The 19,652-nt window shown below is 40.3% G+C and overlaps 1 protein-coding gene across 2 annotated transcripts in view; it reads right to left on the reverse strand.

The window, feature by feature from the left end:
• LOC125460383 (F-actin-capping protein subunit alpha-2-like) overlaps positions 1–19,178 on the reverse strand; it is a 57,282-nt gene extending 38,104 nt beyond the window's left edge. For both annotated transcript variants that reach the window (XM_059649969.1, XM_048547822.2), the window contains exons 1-2: positions 19,071–19,178; positions 16,519–16,631 (exon numbers count right to left, since the gene is read on the reverse strand). The gene's annotated coding sequence lies outside the window, so the exon portion shown is untranslated. The remainder of the gene's footprint in view (positions 1–16,518; positions 16,632–19,070) is intronic.
• Between the last annotated feature and the right edge of the window lie 474 nt (positions 19,179–19,652).

A 19,652-nucleotide genomic window follows, 5' to 3' on the forward strand; every position in this document is an offset into this window, starting at 1 on the left:
TCCGCTATGAGCTGAAGAAGGCACCTGCAGCTGTGTTTTCTGTGCCAGCCAGCAGTTTTGTCTTTTGTATCTGCTTTCATTGTGCTGGCTGTTTGTTACACTGTATAAGTGAGAAAGAGTTTTATTCCAAGTTGCTGGGCTTTGCCTTGGACTGGAATCGTTGATAGTGCCAAGAATGAATGCAAGCCTCCAGACCAGACATCTCATCGATGGGCAGAAGGCCGTGAGACTTGTTGCTGTTTCTCTTCTCTTTTCCACTTATTATTACCACTATCAACATGATTATTAGTCAATAACCATCCATTTTTGAGCAAATTGCTGTTGTCGAGTCTTCTCTGCAATACAGTTCAGCGAATCCACTCTGTGATCCAAGACAATAAGACACTAGTTAGATCTCAGCTACAGTGTTATCTACAGTTTTGGGGGCCACACTTTAGGAAAGATGCAAATGTGCTGGAGAAGGTTCTAAAGAAGCTTATGAGAGTGGTTCCAGGATTGAGTTTCTTTTCCTTCGAGACAAGAAAGCTAAGAGGAGATGCGATTGAAGATTTCAAAGCTATGAGAGGTTTGAACGTTATAGACAGGAGGAAACTGTTCTTGCTCGTAAGTGATTCCAAGAATAAGTGGGCACAGATATAAATTCATTCACAAAAGACGTAAATGTGATTTGAGAAGGAACTTCTTTCTATGTAGCGAATGGTTTGGGCCTGGAATGTACAGCCTGAAAGTGTGGTGGATGCAGATTCAGTCAAGACATTCAAAAGAGCATTGATGAACAGAACAGAAATAACTTGTGGGGTTATGAAGAAAAGGCTGGAGAATGGCATTAAGTCAAGATGCTTATTTGAAGAGCTGGTGCAAACACGTTGGGCCAGATGGCCTTCTGTATTATAATAAATCTGTGAGACTGTGAAAAACCTCAACTCATCAAGAAGCCTCAACTCAACTCCCAAAACCTGTGTTGCGTTGGTTTAGTCCACTCGCCCACCTAAGCTCCCTATCTCTCCAACATAATAAAAAAAACTTTCCTGGGTGGATTTTTGTTTGTGTTCATGAAAAAACTCTGTGGTTATCCAGCTTGTGCATGGGAAGCATTACATGTAAACAATTGCTGTGGAGGATGCATTAAGTAAAGTCGTGTGTCTAAACAAGTCCCAATGTAGATTTCAAAGTAATGTTTATTTAAAATGTATACAGTTTTGCCATTTAGAATGTTGTCTGACCTCCTCATTGGCTGTAGGCTGGTTTGTAAACTGTGTATTCTTTCTTTTGATCAATGTGTCACTCAGCTGTTAGAAGTAATGATGGCTAGTCTGTTTCTCATTTACTCTTCTTTCAACCATAATCCCTTGTCTAACAAACATCTATCCATTGCAGTTTGCACCCATAGTTCTTTTGGCAAGAGTTCCTGATTTCCTTTAGATTAGATTCCCTACAGTGTGGAAACAGGCCCTTCAGCCCAACAAGTCCACACCGCCCCTTGCAACATCCCACCCAGACCCAGTCCCCTATAACCCACACACCCCTGAACACTATGGGCAATTTAGCATGTCCAATCCACCTAGCCTGCACATCTTCGGACTGTGGGAGGAAACTGGAGCACCCGGAGGAAACCCACACAGACACAGGGAGAATGTGCAAACTCCGCACAGACAGTTGCCTGAGGCTGGAATCGAACCTGGGTCCCTGGCGCTGTGAGGCTGCAGTGCTAACCACTGAGCCACCGTGCCGCCCCATGCCATTTATGTATCAACTTCCTAATTTTAACTCCTCAATGGCTTAACTCTAATTTTTAACTTTTTTTTAAACTAAATCTTTCCTCTTGTTATGATTTCCTCAAGAGGATGTACTCTATTGAATTTTGTTATCATTAAAGCAACTCTATTAAATCACCCTATAACAATATTAATTCAAAGGCATACAAAGTTTCAAAACTAATTATGCTCATGCAGGTATAAGTCACAAAAACAGCAACTTTGGGGAATATTAACTGGAGTTTGGCAAAAAAAACTCAAAACCTTAGTCCAACTAATAAGAGATGTATGAAATCAAATAAGTTCCTGTCAATAATTTTGAAAACAGTAAGAAATGAAAAATGAAGAAATAAGACTGATGCTTTATTGTGCATGCCACCACTAGGTGGAGCAACAAATGCACAGGAACATTATGTTGCATTGAAACTTCATGACCAGCAAATGGTGCAGGCTTAGTAGCCACCTACCTCAAAGACGTTCCGAGCTTCTGCTCCTTCTGAGCGGCCATTTTCTTCCACACCTCCTGGCCTGGACTGAATAGGCACAAAGAAACCAGGGGGGATGGTGGAAGCACTAAAAGAAGCTAAGGCAGCATGCGGAATTGGCAGTGCTTTTCAAAACTGATTGTTGTGAAATACCAGTGGAGCAGGCTTAGCATGTCCTGATGCCACTGTGCACAAGATGTGGTGATGTCAGCAGCACAGGCCAGATGATTCTGAACCCTATCGCAGCCAGGTGATGTCACTGAACTGTCTGTGTGCATGTCGGCAGCCATTTTATTGGCCATGCTGGCATTCGGAATATTCACTTTGTTATCTTTTTTGAGATTCAGTGTCCAAAATGAATGCAGATGCATGCTGAATGCAGTATGCAGATTGGATCTAAACTACTGAAGCAGACCTTCACCCTATTTATGTCCCAAGCAATTTAAGATAAAGACCAACAGTCAGTTAATTCATTTTGATCATGATTAATTTTCACTTCTAGTGATCTGCACTCGTGGATACCCAAAATACTCTGTTCAGTCACAGCTCCTTATCTTTTCCCATTAGGAAAATACACCAGTAATTACTTCCTCTCAGATTCAACGTGATTAATATCTCCCATAGTTGTGTTCACTCATTTAGTCAGTCTCTATCTCTTTGAAACCTTCTGAACCTAAGACACTGTGCCTTCTAGCAGTGTCATCTGCAAAGGATTCTTTTATCTATCATTAATGAATATAGTAAAACGCTGAGGTCCCAGTACAAATACCTGAGAAACAAGCTTCTCACAGATCAACAATCTGATAATGAACCTTTAATTTCTACTCTCTGTGTCCTGCCTCCCAAATGATTTCCAAAGCAATAAAACAGCACAATCTACATAGACACCAGAAAGAACAAAGAACAGCACAGCCGAGGAACAGGCCCGCCTTTCTCATTCAGACTGCAGTGACATTTGATGCCTTTTGAAATTAAAAATATTTTAATCTGTGTGGTCTGTGTCCTTGTGCTCCCTGTCTATTTATATACAGTAGCTGTCAGCAAGCCTCTTAAACATTGTTATGTAACCACCACCATCTCCTCTGGCTGTGTATTCCAGGCATTTACTGTAAAAAACATGCCTTTCACATTTCCTTTAAACTTACCTATGTCTCCTAGTAATGGACATTTCTATCCTGGGAAAAAGATGCTGACTATCCATTCTGTCTATGCCTCTTATAATTTGTAAACTTCTATTAGGTTGCCCCTCATCCTTTGATGTTCAGGTGAAAGCAAACCAAGTTTGTCCAAGAGATAGTAAGAACTGCCGTTGCTGGAGTCAGCCATAATGCACTGTGGAGCTGGAGGAACACAGCCGGCCAGGTCCTGACCCGAAATGTCAGCTTTCCTACTCCTTTGATGCTGCCTGGCCTGCTGTGTCCCTGCAGCTCCACACTGTATTATCAAGTTTGTCCAATCTCTCTGCACAGCTATTACACTCCAAACCAGGCAACATCCCGGTAAACCATTTCTGTACCCTTTCCAAAGCCTCCACATTCTCTTATAGTGCGGTCACCAGGACAGTACGCAATAAATTTAAACTCAGACTTTAACTGGTTGTTACGCCCAATAATACAGCTATGACTAACCTCATTACTTGTGAGCTAGGGAGATTTAAAACAAAACTGTAGGCAGCATTTCTATTCCTGGTTGTTATCTGCAGATTTCTACAGGAAGGTTGTTGCTGAACAAGCACAGGATTAGACTCAGCAAAATTGATCTTCCATTAGCCTTTGTTTAATAACTGGTGTAAGTACCACTAGTGAGCCAATTCTGGAGCTGCAGACCAAGTAGGGGTCAGTGCAGAAGCAGAAATTCTGCAAGAAAGTTTTTTTTTTAGGAAAAATAGCAGGACTTATTAGGAAAAAGGTACGAAATAGCATAGAGAAAACATTTGAAAGATGGCCAGATGTCAACATCAGTTGTGTTCTACTGTCTTGGCTGAGGGCAACTAACTTGAAATGGATCAGAAAGCTTGGTCACTATGCTCAATTCCCTTGTGATAGAATTTGATGATGGAACAGCCTTTGCCTACAGTAGACGAGACACGATCATGAACCCCGTGAGTAAAGTCTGTCTCATGATTTCGCTGATGTCTTTGGATCTCCCAGGGCAGACACTCACTTTGAACTGTCAGCATACCGCGGTTTCATCCACAAAACAGACAAGGGTTTTCAGCAATTACACTTTCTGATCCTTTTCATCTCATGTTGCTGCTGCAAATACTTGAAAGTCTTTCCTTTCTATATTCAGCACAGAGCTGAAGCATGCCAAAAGAACCCAAAAGCCCATTGCTCCCAGGAGAAAGGTTGCAGTGCAGCTTCTGTTATAACTAAAAAGTAGAAAACAGATGGCTTTATTTGTAGGGATGTGGTTGCCAAGAAATCCTCTTTGATGATTAATATTCAGCGACCATTAAGTAACTTTCAGGACCTTGAGTGCCACTGTTGTTGAACTCATTTCCATTTGAAACATTATCTTTTTAATTTGTGTTTTGTTTTCCCCTCTCTTTTTCTGTAGGATGCAGTTAGGTAATGTTTCCACAGCAATAGTTGCCCTCCACCATTGAGTGGCCATATTTTTTGTCCAAGCCCATTTGTGTTTGAAGAGACTTCTTATTGTGTAAGCTGGGTACTTAGTAGAATTATGTAACTCCCATCAAATGCAATCACCAAACTCAGCACACATAAACAATTAATATGACAGACATCCAGTATCCACGGCCATGTGAAACATCGTGTTCAGTGTCCTTCATCCACAAGACAAAACTACTAGACAGCATCCTCAACAATCTACCTGGCTCAGTCACATCTGTTCATGACAGTATCAGTGAGTGTGACTACTGCACAATCCTTATAGAGACAAAGTACTATCTTCCTTTGGAGGATATTTTGTAGCATGGCACTGCCATTGGGCTGGATTTTGAACAGGTTAAGCTACTCAAGGCTGGGCATCCATCCGTAAGACTGTGTGGGCCATCGGCAGCAGCAGGATTGTATTTGTACAGTTTGTAATCTCAAGGCAAACCTCCCACTCTACCATTGCCATTGGACAAGAGGACAAACCTGATTCGATGGAGAGTGTAGGAAGGGATGTTAGGAGCAGCACTAGGCATACCTAAAAATGAGGCGTTGATCTGGTGAACTACACAATAGGACTACTCGCATACCAAACAACATAAGCGGCAAATGATAGAGATAAGTGATTATACCACCAATCGTTCAGATCTATCACATGTAGTTCTGCCACATCCAGTTGTGAATGGAGGTGCACAATTAAATAAGTAACAGGAGTAAGAAGCTGTACATGTATCCCCCAACCCCAATTATGGAGGAAACAAATGTATCAATACAAAATACTCGGCTGAAGCATTTGCAAACATCTTCAGCCAGAAGTGCTAAGTGGATGAGTTATCTCACTCTCCTCTTGGGGTGCCCAGAGTTGTAGATACCAGTCTTCAGCCAATTCGATTCACTCAACATGATATCAATATCAATACTGCGTGGGTTTTGGGTGTTGACAACCTTCCAAAAATAGTATTGAAGAATTACTCTTGAAAATTAGCTGCATCCCAAGCCAAACTGTTCCAAAACAGTTACAATACTGGCATCAATCTGGCAGTGGAACATTGGCTAGATATGTCTTATAGATAAAAAGCAGAACAAATTCAACCGTAGCCAATTACTATTCCTCTTGTTCATCAGTAAGGTTCTGGAAGGGGTCATCAATAGTGCTATCAAGCAACACTTGCTCAACAATAACCTGCTCAGTGGCACTCAACTTGGGTACTACTCGGGCCACTCAGCCCTGACCTGATTATAGCTTTGGTTCAAAAATGACCAAAAAGACCTGAATGCAATATGGAAAGTGCATCTCCAGTTTAAAAAAATGTGATAGAACATTCTCCACTTGCCTGGGTGAGTGCAGCTCCAGCAATGATCACGAATCTTGACACCACAATGCAGCCCACTTGCCCGCCACATCATCTGCACCTTCCACGTTGAGTTCTTTCACCATTGATACACAATGGCAGCAGTATGTACCGTCTACAAAATACGCTCCAGCAATTCACCAAGGCTGCTTTGACAGCACCTATGAAACCCATGACCTACAATCTAAAAGGGTATGCCCAGCAAGCATATGAAAACACCACCAACGGCAGATTCCCGTCCACGCTCCAATCCATCCAGCCTTGGAACTACATCACCATCATTGGGTCAAAATTCTGGTTTCCTCACAGGATTATGGATGAACTTGTATTCTCAGGACTGAAAATGTTTAAGATAGCAGCTCACCACCACTTTCTCAATGGCAGCTGGGGATGAGAAACAAATGCTGGCCCGGCTAGGACTACACCTACATGCTTTGAATGATTTTCTTAAAACAAACAACAACAGGGAGCTATGCCCTATTCGCTAAAGAACAATGATGTTCCAGTCAAAAAGAAAAATTTACAGAGACACAAACACTGGTCAAGCCCACAAAGCATGTAAAAGGGCTTGTGAATGATCTAAGATTAAATAAGAAAGAACTAAGTGCTATTCCACTAACTCAAGAGTTAGGAAGAACAATTGCGTTTCAAAGTTCTCAACCAACTAAATGCATGCTGCTGTTTGGATCGTAGATATTCAGGTCTGAGATTGAGGAAAAATCATTTTGGAAAGTCAAGAGTGCATTTCTACTACAATGTGGGGGGTGCAGAGGTGTGGTGTGAGGGTTGGGAGCAGAGGCTACCTCAAACCACTTGGATTTATATTTTCTGTGCAGCTCCAAATCTACTTCAAAAAGTCCCATGGCCTCATTATAAAATTCATTGCGTGTGAATGTTCATGTTGACACTTAGAACACAGAAATTTGAACTGCAGGCTGGGAGATCTGCTCAAACCCACATGCTTGAAGTTATGCCCCGTCTGATCTAAGCCAAACAGTATGAACAAAGTACTATAGGCCAGAAGAGGAACTGAAAATCCTACTTTGGGGTGACTGTTGTCGTACAAACCAGTGCTGATTTTTTCTTTCAGCTACTGTGTCATTTCTCTAATCTAGTTGCAGGCAGACAAGAGAGACCATACAAGATTTTGTGTTCAAATGACAGTAGGTTGTGCTACTATTCTATTGGTTAATAGGACAGCCCTCCTCCCATCATGACTCTCCCACCATCTCTCACAACAAAAATAAATCACAAAACCCTCATAATCTTGACATTCAGAACCTAACTTTCATTGTTTTGTTAAACAAATTACTTTCAGGACTGAGTTGGCAATGTTAAAGATAGAATATCTTCAATCTTCAGTTCATTGTGATGGTAGTAATCAACTCATTAAGAAAAGGAATTGATGTGATGGCAGTGAAACTATGATTTTACAGAGTTGGGAAACCAGACTGCTAAATCAGATAAGATCAGGCCAATTAAAACACCAAGTTCCTTATTCTTTGCCAAGGCATTTTCTGGATACTTAGGCAGTTTACAATAGGAAATAGTCATGCTTCCTGCTGTTTTCTCTCTACTTACCTTTACTGCTCCACCAAAACTTTGTTAAATCCCCTTGTAGTTTTATTTTAAAATCTATATGATAGTAAAGGAAATATCAGACCAACCTTGGAACATTAGACCACAATCCTAGATATCATAATCTCAGCATGTTGAGAAATCTTATTACACATCTCTGGAGTGGGTGAGACTTTAATGCTGGCCTCCATGTCCGCAGGTAGAGACGCTGCCAATGTACCACAAGCACCAAATATATAGTTATAAAGTACCATCACTGTTGTAATGTCAAAAATGTGGCAAAGGAGTACACAGTTAGGTCTCACAAACTGCCTTTCAGTAAGATGGGCATTTGAGGAATATCAAGGGGAACTCACTGTCGGACCCAAGAGGACACATAAAAGTAACCACTTGGCTGTGTAGCTCTTTTGGACGGGTGCTTTAAATATGCAACCAGTTTCCACTTTACAATTAATTGTACATTAGGGAATATTCACTCTTTAAATTACTTGCTGAATATCAAAATGATCACTTAATGCCATTGCAAAATTTACAGTAACTTTAATGCGATAAAACGTGCCAAAAGAAGCTGTGTGGGACCGTGTTTGATAAAACAAAAACACCGAGCTAACAGGGGAGAGCAAAAGTGATGTACTGGAATAAGGCCATGGTTGGAGGAATGTAGATTTCTCCTAGGTCTGCAGGAATGTCTGCAGAGATAGGGAGGGTGAGACTGTGAAGAAACTTGAACTAAATACTAGGCATGATTTTCATTTGTTTCTCGCAACCTGGAATGGTAACTGAAATCTATCTGCATCTTTCTGAAAAGATCAGGGAGTAGATGTCTCCTCCACTGCTTGGGCAGTGTTCTGGCAAGACAGATTGTTGGGCCCTTACTGTAGAAGCAGCTACATTTTCCTTTCAATTAACAGATTATATAAAGTTCAGGAAATCTGTTCAGCAGATTACTGATCAAGCCAAGAAATGAAAAATCATACCTAGAGGTCCGAGAGCCCAGCCTCAACAGTAGGCTTATAGTAACACCCCCATAATTTTGGATCAGACATTCTAGTTTTTAGCAGCATGTTAAATTCTTTTAAAAATGAGAACAATAACATTTTGCACTTCATAAGCCCAATCCTAGCTGACATTGCGGTGTTGAGTAAGATAAAATGATAAAGCTTATAGAGGCTTCGAACAAATGCACACTACCTTTAAAGCAAATATCTTTCCAGTCTTGCTCTGCCTCGTCTGAGTTTGTGTTTGACTAAAGGTAGTACTAAACATGATATTCACTTAAAAGTCAACAATTGTAACAAAACAGTGTGAGAAGATTGTATAGATGTCCTGCTGAAAATTGTGTGACAAACTTTTGTTTGGGGAGCAAATAATTCCTATTGCATTGCTTTCGTAAATAGGTGTCTTTGATGAGTACAACTAAAATTTGCGCTTTTAATGTGGATAAACATCCCTCAAACCCATTCTGAGGAAGGGTCACTGGACCCGAAACATTAACTCTGTTTTCTCCTCCACAGATGCTGCCAGACCTGCTGAGCTTTTCCAGCAATTTTGTTTTTGTTTCTCAAGCCCTTAAAGGATATTAACTAAACAAGAGCATATTTTTGTAGCATTGGTCAAGAAGGTAGGCTTTAAAGGAATATAATAAATAAAGGATGAGCAGGGAAAGGGCACACAACAAGCTTTATTGCAGCCCATCCATTTTGCCCCAGGGTTCTACCCTACTTTCCATTCTTTCATCACTTCGAAATGGTGTGTTCGTTGGTCACTTAGTTCACTACGTTATTGCCAAATTTCCAAAACTAATTTTTGGATGAGAACACTACAGCTTTAAAAAATATTGTGTTGGTTTATTCCTGAAATGAAAAAGATCAGTTTCACGGTGTTCATGAAGCATGCATTACTAAGAAATGTCAGGACCTGAGTTGTATCCTGTGAATGAGTCAAGTGGCGAAGAATTGCTGAAATGTGGTTGACACCAAGTAATAACACTGTCACTTACATCACCTATAGCTATAAGTCACAAAGATGTTCCCCTAGGCTGATAATGATTTTTTGATCTCACTGCTTCACCTCTCTGTTTCACTTTATTAAGAAGCTTTGAATATTTTCCCATTATTCTCAATCTTTATCTTCTCAGGTCTTTGTCCTCTTCTCCCATTTCTGTTTCTATTTTTCCTTCTCACCCTCCAACTTTTCTTTCTCCTCTCATTTCTGGCTTGACTACACCTCAAGCTTGTTAACAACTAACTTTCACACTGCACAAGTCCAGACAATGGCCATTCCCAACAAGCAAGAATCAAAACATTTCCCCTTGAGATTCAGAGATAGCAAGAACTGCAGATGCTGGAGTCTGAGACAACATAGTGTGGAGCTGCAGGAACACAGCAGGCCAGGCAGCATCAACAAACAAATTTCAGGGCAGAGGAAATTACCGGAGGGCAGCAGTGGGAGAGAGATCCATTGAGATCTTTCGGGAATGAGGAGGACAACTTCTTCAAGGTGGGCGCCCTTGGAAGAGGCTTCACGGTGGGATTATAAATTACACAGAGCTAGCAAGAACTGCAGACACTGGAGTCAGAGACAACATAGTGTGGTACTGCTTGGCCTGCTGTGTTCTTCCAGCTCTACACTGTGTTCTCCTCTTGAGATTCAACGGCATTCTGAATCCTCACTAGCTACATTCAGGCATTTCATTGATTAGAAATTGTACCAGATCAGCAATTTAAATACAATGAACACAAAAGCATATCAAAAGCTAGGAATTCTGCAGCAAATAACTCACCTCCTGATTCCCTAAAGATTGTCCGCCATCTGCAAGGCACAAATCAGGAACGGGATGGAATACTCCCCCTTTTGCTGGATGGATGCTGCTCCAACTACACTCAAGAAGCTAAAGACCATCCAGGATGAAGTAGTTTGCTTGACTGGGGCTTCATCCACCATTTTCAACATTCACTCCCTTCAGCATCAAAGCACAAAAGCAGCAGTGTGCACCATCTACAAGATGCAATGCAGAAATTCACCAAAGCTCCTTAGTCAGCTCTGTCAACACCAACAACTGCTGCCATTTAGGAGGACATGAATAGAAGATACATGGGACCACCACAATTTACAGATTCTCCTCTAAGCCACCCATTATTTTGACTTGGATCAATATCGCTGTTCCTTCACCGTTGCTGGGCCAGAAACTTGGAAATTCCTACTTACCAGCTCTCACCCAATTGATTGCAGCAGTTCAAGAAGACAGTTCACTGTCACCTTTTCAAAGACAATTAGGAATGATGGAAACCCTAAAGTATGGAATCAGGCCATTCAATCCATCAAATCCATATCAACCCTCCAAAGAGCACCCCTCTCAGACCCACTCTATCCCTGTAATCCTGCATTTCCCATGGCTAACCCACCTACCTTCCACACCCCTGGACTAGAGGCAATTTAGTATGGCCAATCCATTTAACTTGCACATTTTTCGACTGTGGGAGGAAACTGGAGCACCCGGAGGAAGCCCACACTGACACGGGGAGAATGTGCAAACTCCACACAGACAGTCACCTGAGGGTAGAATCAAATCTGGATTCCTGGTGCTGTGAGGCAGCAGTGCTAACTGCTAAGCTGCCTGATTGCGGCCTACTCAGTGACATCCAGATTCTGCCAAAGAATAAAAAAAATTCTTTTTTAATTGTTAACTTCTTACCCTCATCATACTTGGTGATGGAATGCAAATGGCCTTGACCTTTTTGCCTCTCATGATTCCAGTGTCTTTATCTAAACTGCAATGAACTAAGTAAGTTTGGGATTTGTATCTAATGTGGGATAAATCTTAAGTATGGTGCATTGGCTGGGGCTATAGATTGGCTTAATGTAATTGGCATAATATGTGTGTGTGTGTGTGTGTGTGTGTGTGTGTGTGTGTGTGTGCATGTCTTTGTGAGAGTGAGAGAGACATTAAATGGTTGGATGCAGCCGCACAGCAAAAAATTATAGAGAATATGCACGTAAAAACTGTTAAGAGGTGAAGAACTGCAATCCATTTTGCAGGATAAACCCAGACCCATGTTCCAAGTTGAATAGATTGAGAAAAGAAATGGTTTTATGGCCAGAGTTTTGATCTTTGTCAAGGATAAAACAAACTCTATTGGATCTTGAATAACCTTAGTAAACAATTCACTCAAACTGACAAGGCAGAATTGCACATGGGAAAATGATGCAATTCTATCAGGAGAAAACGCTCTTAGGTGTCTTGTCTCCTCCAGCAGCTCACCCAAAAATATATCAGAACTACAACATTTGTGAATTAATGCCTAGTAGAAAATAATGTCTTTTACTTTAGAATATTCAATCAAGATAATTTGTCACACCTTGACAGAACGTACTAAAGTCTGATATAACTTATTTATTCCCAGAAACACACACTTTAATAGACAAGAGGTTCTTTGCCAAATGCACCATTGCACATTTCATTTAAAAAAACACTAAAGAAAAGTCTGTTCCCTTCACCCAGCTAGTTAGAAAGCAGGACAATATCTTCACTGAGATACTTAACTTGAAATGCAATCGAAACCATCTCAAGGGTGCTTGTTAAGGATGACAAGTTTCTAATTGACTGTCAAGAGAAATGATTTTGAGCCTCTGATTGAGAGAGAATAGCAGAGCTGAAGATGTTGCTGACAGACAGACTGCATTTGCTGCAATTCACCTCATCATACTGATGGGGTGGAGGTTGCTGAGCACATTTCAGCCATTGCTGATTGACTCCAACAGCCTCCCTCACATACAGAATAATATTTTGGCCGTGTTTCAAAGCACTCGAAAATGAATGCAGACAGAGTACCCTCCGAACAGCCTTGTTATGAATCCAAATGTAAAATATGCACAACACTTTAAATTTCTGTGGAACTTTGTATCCTAATATTTAATACCAGACACGCTTTTATTATTGTTTGTAGTTTTATCACAGAGTGAAGTTATACGTCAAGAGAAATTGAATGATTTACTGCCACCAACCAGATTAATTTGAAGAGGAGGCCATGCGTGTGAGTCTGTCCTTCCAGTACACTGCCTCCACTTCACGAAGACTCCCTTTCGTACTTCTCCATGGAAGCATATTCACAAATGAAGAAGGACTATTGGACTTGAAATATTAACTCTGCTTTGTCTCCAGAGATGCTGCCAAAACTGCTGAGTTTCTCCAGCACTTCCTGTTATTGTTTCAGATTTCTAGCATCCGTGGATCTTCATTTTGTTTTGATGGAAGTTGAATGTTGATCATCTATTTTTACAACAATCATAACATATATTACCCGACATCTGTAGATAATGGGCCACAGTTTGCTTCAGCTGCGAATGAACACCAGAGGTTCATTACACTAACACATAGCCTACAGGCATTCTACGGGATTTTGCACTTAAACTTAGAGTAGTCGGAGAAATGTTTCAGCACTAAAGCTTCTATAAGTTCTCTAAATTATCAGGGCAAGCAATTATTTATCTCCTTACTTGATCCAATTAATATGTGGCTATTGGGCTGCACACATTCTGATCCAATAAGTCTTAGAATATTGAATTCTAGATCAAATCATGAATTGACAGCAAAACAGAGAACCAAAGATAATATTAAGTCAAAGAGAAAGAAGTGACAGAAGCAATCATTGGAACTCAAAGAATGAGATTCTGCACTTGCAAAAGTTAATGTTTGATTACTTAGAGCTTGTTCATTCGTAATTAAGACTTATCGAATCATTTAAAGAACTATTTATACGGTGTAGGATTAGTCCTAACAATTTCTGGTGATTTTCCACACCATTTATCATCCAAGTGCACTGTTCCATGTGTTTCAATGCTGAGTATCAACAAGGCACTGGTATAAAGCAGCTCCTGGAAGAGCAGGGCAACTCAGGCAACAACCTGTTACTTTCCATGTTGAACTGCTCAGGTAGAGTTGCCTGGAAATTGTGCTTGTAACAACACAATTTTTCCAAGAGAAAAGTCCAGTCCAACGTTAACGTGTAATCATCTCTGTGATGATATTCCATATTGATCAAATATCATCTAGTTTTGGTGACATCAGAGTTATTTATTTACCTCCCCAATGTAGATAAATAAATGGTAAAATAATGGTATCGAATATATATTGTTATAAAGCTGAGGTTGACTCCCTTCTGATAACTAAAACTGAAACACCCAGAGAGGAGCGCTTCACCCTACGATCTGTTAAAAGGAGTGTGAGAAGGGGTGTAATCCATTTTTTTCCAGCAACTTCTAGTGGTTAAGTGAAATAAACCCGTGACACTTAATTTACAATCAACAAGTAACAATTTATTCATCTAACCCTTACAGTGAACAAATCAACTAAATTATCAACAAACTGTATAAACCCTTCTAACTACTCAATATTCCCAAATAAAATAAGATTCTGATGGTATACAGTTCCAATAAAGACAAGTCCCACTTTTATAAAACAAAAATAATCAAAACAAGAATTTAGTCACTTGGAATTATAGCCAGGTTATGTGTCTTCCGGAATGTTCTGTGCCTTCTCTGTCAAATTCTTCTATTTGCCATCCATTTTAATGCATCCTCCTGCTCCCCTGGCTACATGTCTATCCTTCACCTCTTCCACTCTCAAATTGAGGCCAAATGTCAACTGAAGGAAAAACACCTAATATTTCACCTTGGGAGCTTACAGCACAATGGCCTTAACATTGATTTCACCAACATCAAAATCCCTACACCTTCAGCCTTATCCCACGTCCAGCCTTCCTCCTCCTTGCCTCCCTGTCCTGACCTAAACTGTCACTCTTCCTACACCTGTCCGCTCCACCATTCTCACAGCCCAATCATAATACCCCTAACCTGCATCCACCTATCTCTCCTACCCTTCCCCCAGCCCCACTTCCTCCCGCTTTTTATTTCTGGGGTACCCTCCCACTCTCCAGTCCTGACAATGGGTTTCGGCCTGAAATGTTGGCTTTTCTGCTCCTTGGATGCTGCCTGGCCTGCTTTTCCAGCCTCACATCTATAGATTCTGGCTTCCAGCATCTTTAGTCCTTATTGTCGATAGGTCTAACCGGGTTCCTTTGTTATGTTTCTGAACCGCTGCCTATTCACTTCTTTTACCAATTGTAGGCACTCAAAATAGCCTGTTTTACTTCTTCATATTCTCTTGACACCTCTTCTGACAGCACTGCGTACACCTCACTAGCCCTGCCTACCAACTCGTTCTGAAGTAACATGACTCACAGTCCATCGGCCTAGCCAGTTTCTCAAAGGAAACGAAAAGGCTTCTACATCTTTTTCATTCAATTTTGGTAATGTCTGGACATATTTGTATATATCCCAGCTGGCTGTTTGCTGCAATGAGTTTGCTCATCATCACTTCTATCTTGTACTTTTCTGCTTTTTGAAGTTATTTTGCTTCAAGTTCGAACTTCATTTTTTCTAACTTAACATTCTTTTCCTTTCTTTCCCCTCCAACATGGCTTTTCTTCCCCTTTCTTTTTCTTCTAATTTCAGTTGTCTTGTTTACAATTTAATTTTTTCCAATTGCACTGAACTTGACTATTTCTCTGATAACTCTGTCGCAATGTCAGCTTTCTTCTTATTCCTGGTTAAACCCAATTCTAGCCTGTCTGCTAATTCTACAAGTGTCTCCTTTTCCTGTCTTTCCAAACTTTCTTGGCAAATTTGGGAAGCATCTTCGACCCCCAGAACCTCTTTAGCAATGTTAAGGGCCACTTCCCCACTTTTGATTTAACCAACAACAAGCAAACAAAGTAAACAAATTTTCCACTTCTTGCTGAAGTTTTATTTATGGATCGAGGACACTAATCCCCAAAATGTGTTTAAATCTGCTGGAACATTTCTGACTCCAAATCTGTTCAAATTTGTCCTAATCTCAGACCCAATCTGTTCCAATCTGTCCCAATCACAGACCCAAACTGGCCAGATCCCGGATGAGCCCTCAATCTGTTCTAAAGTAGAGGTTGATGCCCCTCCAATAACTAAAACTGAAACACCCAGAGAGGAGTGCTTCGCCCTATAATCTGTAAAACGGTTGTGAGAAGGGGTGTACTCTGTTTTTTTCAGAAACTTCTGGTGGTTAAGTGAAACAAACACTCACCCCACACTCACTTTGCAATCAATAACTAACAATTTATTTATCTAACACTAACAGTGAAACATTCATCCAAATTATTAACAAAACAAATAAACTCCTTCTATCTACTCCCAAATAAAACAAGATTCTCATGGTATGCTGTTCCAATAAATACAAATCCCATTTGCATAAAACAAAAGCAATAAAAACAAGAATTTAGCCACTTGAAATTATAGCCAGGTTATGTGTCGTCCAGCACGTTCTGTACCTTCTCTGTCGAATTTTTCTGTCGAACATTAACTAGTTGTGTGATAGGTCTCTTTGATTTAGATGGTGCTTTTTCTAAAGCTCAGAGAAGACTGTGAGAGCCAGTGATTCTCTCTTGAGAGCTGAGACCTGTTAACTCTCGTCAGGGAGGTGGTGGCCTAGTGATATTATCACTGGACTGTTAATCCAGAAATCCAGATCATATTCTGGGGACCTGGGTTTGAATCCCAACATGGCAGTTGGTGGAATTTGAATGCAATAAATATCTGAAATTAAGAATCTAATGATGATCATGAATCCTTTGCCAACTGTCAGAAAAACCCGTCGGGTTCACTAATGTCCTTTAAGCAAGGAACCTGCGAGCCTTACCTGGCCTGGCCTACATGTGACTCCAGATCCTCAGCAATATGGTTGATTCATAACTGCCCTCTGGGCAAATAGGGATTGGCAATGAATGCTGCCTGGCCAGCGAAGTCCTAATCCTGTGAATGAACAACAAATAAAGATGGTAATTTTCTCTCCCATCTTTGCCCAACTGCCCCTTCTTTAATACCCTTGATGACATATCAATATTCTTTATAATAGGATTGATCTTGTCTTGGGGGAGGCAGTGGCCTAGTGGTATTATCATTGGACTGGTAATCCTGAGACCCAGATGATGTTCTGGGGACTTGGGTTTGAATCCTGCCATGACAGATGGTAGAATTTGCATTCAATAAAAATATCTGGATTTGAGAATCCATTGCTTATTGTCAGAAAAACCCATATGGTTCACTAATGTCCTTTAAGGAAGGAAACTGCCATCCTTACCTGGTCTGACCTACATGGGACTCCAGACTCACAGCAATGTGGTTGACTCTGAACCTCCCTATGGGCATTTAAAGATGGGCAATAAATGCTGGCCGCACCAGTGACACCCTCATCCCATTAATGAATCAAGAAAAAACACCATCAGTTTTAAAGTTCATTGTTCTTGATATCTGGGTGCCTGGTTTAAATTGATTGGCTAAATTCAAAGCTTTTTTGTCTTGGTAACAAAACAAAACAGCTATTTGATCTGCTGACTGGACAACCCTTTGATATATTTGTTTCAATTCAGGTGCACTGTGCACATGCAAACCCACACGCTGCTGCCCACAGACATCCTCTTTGAATCTCTAAACATAGAAAAAAACACATCATCTTTGAAAGGGACCACACACTGTTTTCACCCCTGGCTTTTTACAAATACCAGTATTTTACAATTATCAAATTCTAATGTCCTGCCTCCCAGTCCATAAATGGTCTACTCAACTTCACAGCAATATTGATCACATAACTCACAGACACACTGAATTGAGACGCAGGATTGCTACAATGTCTCATTGTCAATCTCTCTTTCTTTTTCTATGGTGTTGGATTGAGCCAGCTATTCTGTGCCAAAGTCCACATTACATGGGAGCTAAGTGGACTGTAGTCATGAGCACAAACGTTGGATGCATTATTCCTGCCAACCTCGCAACACCGAGATCAATTATAGCAGCATACTGTTTCACCATTATAGATCAAGGAAATAAACGCAGATGAAGAGATAAAGACAAAAGTATCCAATGAAGTCATTCCATCTATATACAGTACAGAGCACACAAAATTGATCATTTCCATTCCTGGAATTCTCACTGACAGCAGCAATTTTGAGGGTTCTGCCTGTAAACTACACAGGCTTGGATATCCCAGGTTCGAACTTGGAATTAGAACTTTTTCTTTATTCCATCCAATGTGTATCAAGTAGGAGTGAGAAATGGAGCTAGCAGCTAGTCTGCTTGCTTCTTGAAGTCTCCTGAATTATTTTGCTTGGTCTGACCACAGATGTTGCAAATTAATGGTTAACAATGGGAAAATATCACAAGAGACATTTTCAACCCTGTAGGCTGAGTGACACTGTAAGATCATATGTGTATTCCAGCATTAAAATGCACTAACGCAGAGGTGGGAAGAGGATGAGGTGTCTTATAAGAAGGAAAAGGCTTTTTAGCCTCATTAAATTGACAGTGCTGTCAATCCAACAGTGCATTAGAAACCACTGCTATATTTCCTCCTCTTGAAATTGAGATGTTAGTAGTACTGGGAGCCTGTTACAACTATTAGTATGATCTTGACCCAGAGGGAACTAAGGGCTGGGAGTCCAGCCCAGACACAACTCACTTGGGACCTCTTAACGCAGAAGAAAATCTATGTCATGGTTTCTGTGTAGCTCAGCCAGGTTGGCAGCAGACCTTACAATAAAGATCATTGGCCTTATGTTGCAAAGGAGAAAAATCAGCAGGTCCCCTGGCCTTGTTTATCGTTCAGTAGCCATTGTTGTAAAACACTTGGGGATGCCATCATTGGGAGGATACATCTCATGGTTGATCAGCTTGCCAACATTCTTTGCTCTTGGCTTAACATGTCTATAAAGGCTGGCAAAAAAGAGGCAAGAGATAAAGACATACAAATAAACAAATTCAAGGCAAGAGCAAAATAACTTCATGTAATCAAGGATGGATATTTGTAGATTTTCTGCCAGATTATGTTTATTTAGGCAATCAACAAATGTCAGTCTTAGTGAATAATAATGATTTGAAGACAAGTTTATTTGTAATAAAATATTGTGTGGAATATTTACTCAAAAATTAAGTCACATTTTTAGACCTTTAACACTAAACAAGGTAGGTATTTTCATAATAAAAACTCTTATGGATTAAAACACATTGTACTAGGAAAACTGTGGGAACAGAAGGGATTTATTTATACAATTGGCTGCATATCCCATTGCAATTTTTCTTTAAGCATTTTCCTTAAGTGTTTTGAAGACATTGAAGAAGGAATGATTGTCCAATTGAATGACAATACAGTGACCACAACATATAAAACCTTCAACAGAAATAAATAGCAAAACTTACTGCATCCAAAAAGAGCAAAGACAACTTGGAACTTTCTCTGGAGATTTCTACCATGAGCATTCTTTTTCATTTTATCTAAAACATTTAATTTCTAGATGAAGATTTACAAGATGTTGCAAAGGGTTCAAATAATCAGCACAGTTTGTTTTATAAGATTTGTCTCTATATCATTGACATCATCAGCATTCTTATCAGCAGACCTTGTTGTCATGGTAGCACAACATGAACACAATAGATCTCTCTTTGGCTGGGATGTTGGCTCATTGCAAGGTCAAAGCAATTACCTTTATATTCCCTCATGCAGTCAACAGCCATTACCCCCTCTCCGGTCCTTCTCTGTCCTGTCTTCCAGTCAATTCTTCCTTCAGTGACCATTCCATATCAAGCTCCTACAACTTGCATTCAAACTATTCCAGCCTTTGTATCTTATGCATGACATTTAGGATGGTTTAGTGATATATGAACAGCTGTTTGATTGTACAATTTTACCTCCTTATGTTCTTGATACAGTCTATGTATATATTAGAGAGAATCAGTAATGCTAGAAATAGCAGGCCTGGCAGCAACTGTAGAAAGACTAAC

Source organism: Stegostoma tigrinum, chromosome 11 (genome assembly GCF_030684315.1).
Source record: "Stegostoma tigrinum isolate sSteTig4 chromosome 11, sSteTig4.hap1, whole genome shotgun sequence".
NCBI lineage: Eukaryota > Metazoa > Chordata > Chondrichthyes > Orectolobiformes > Stegostomatidae > Stegostoma > Stegostoma tigrinum.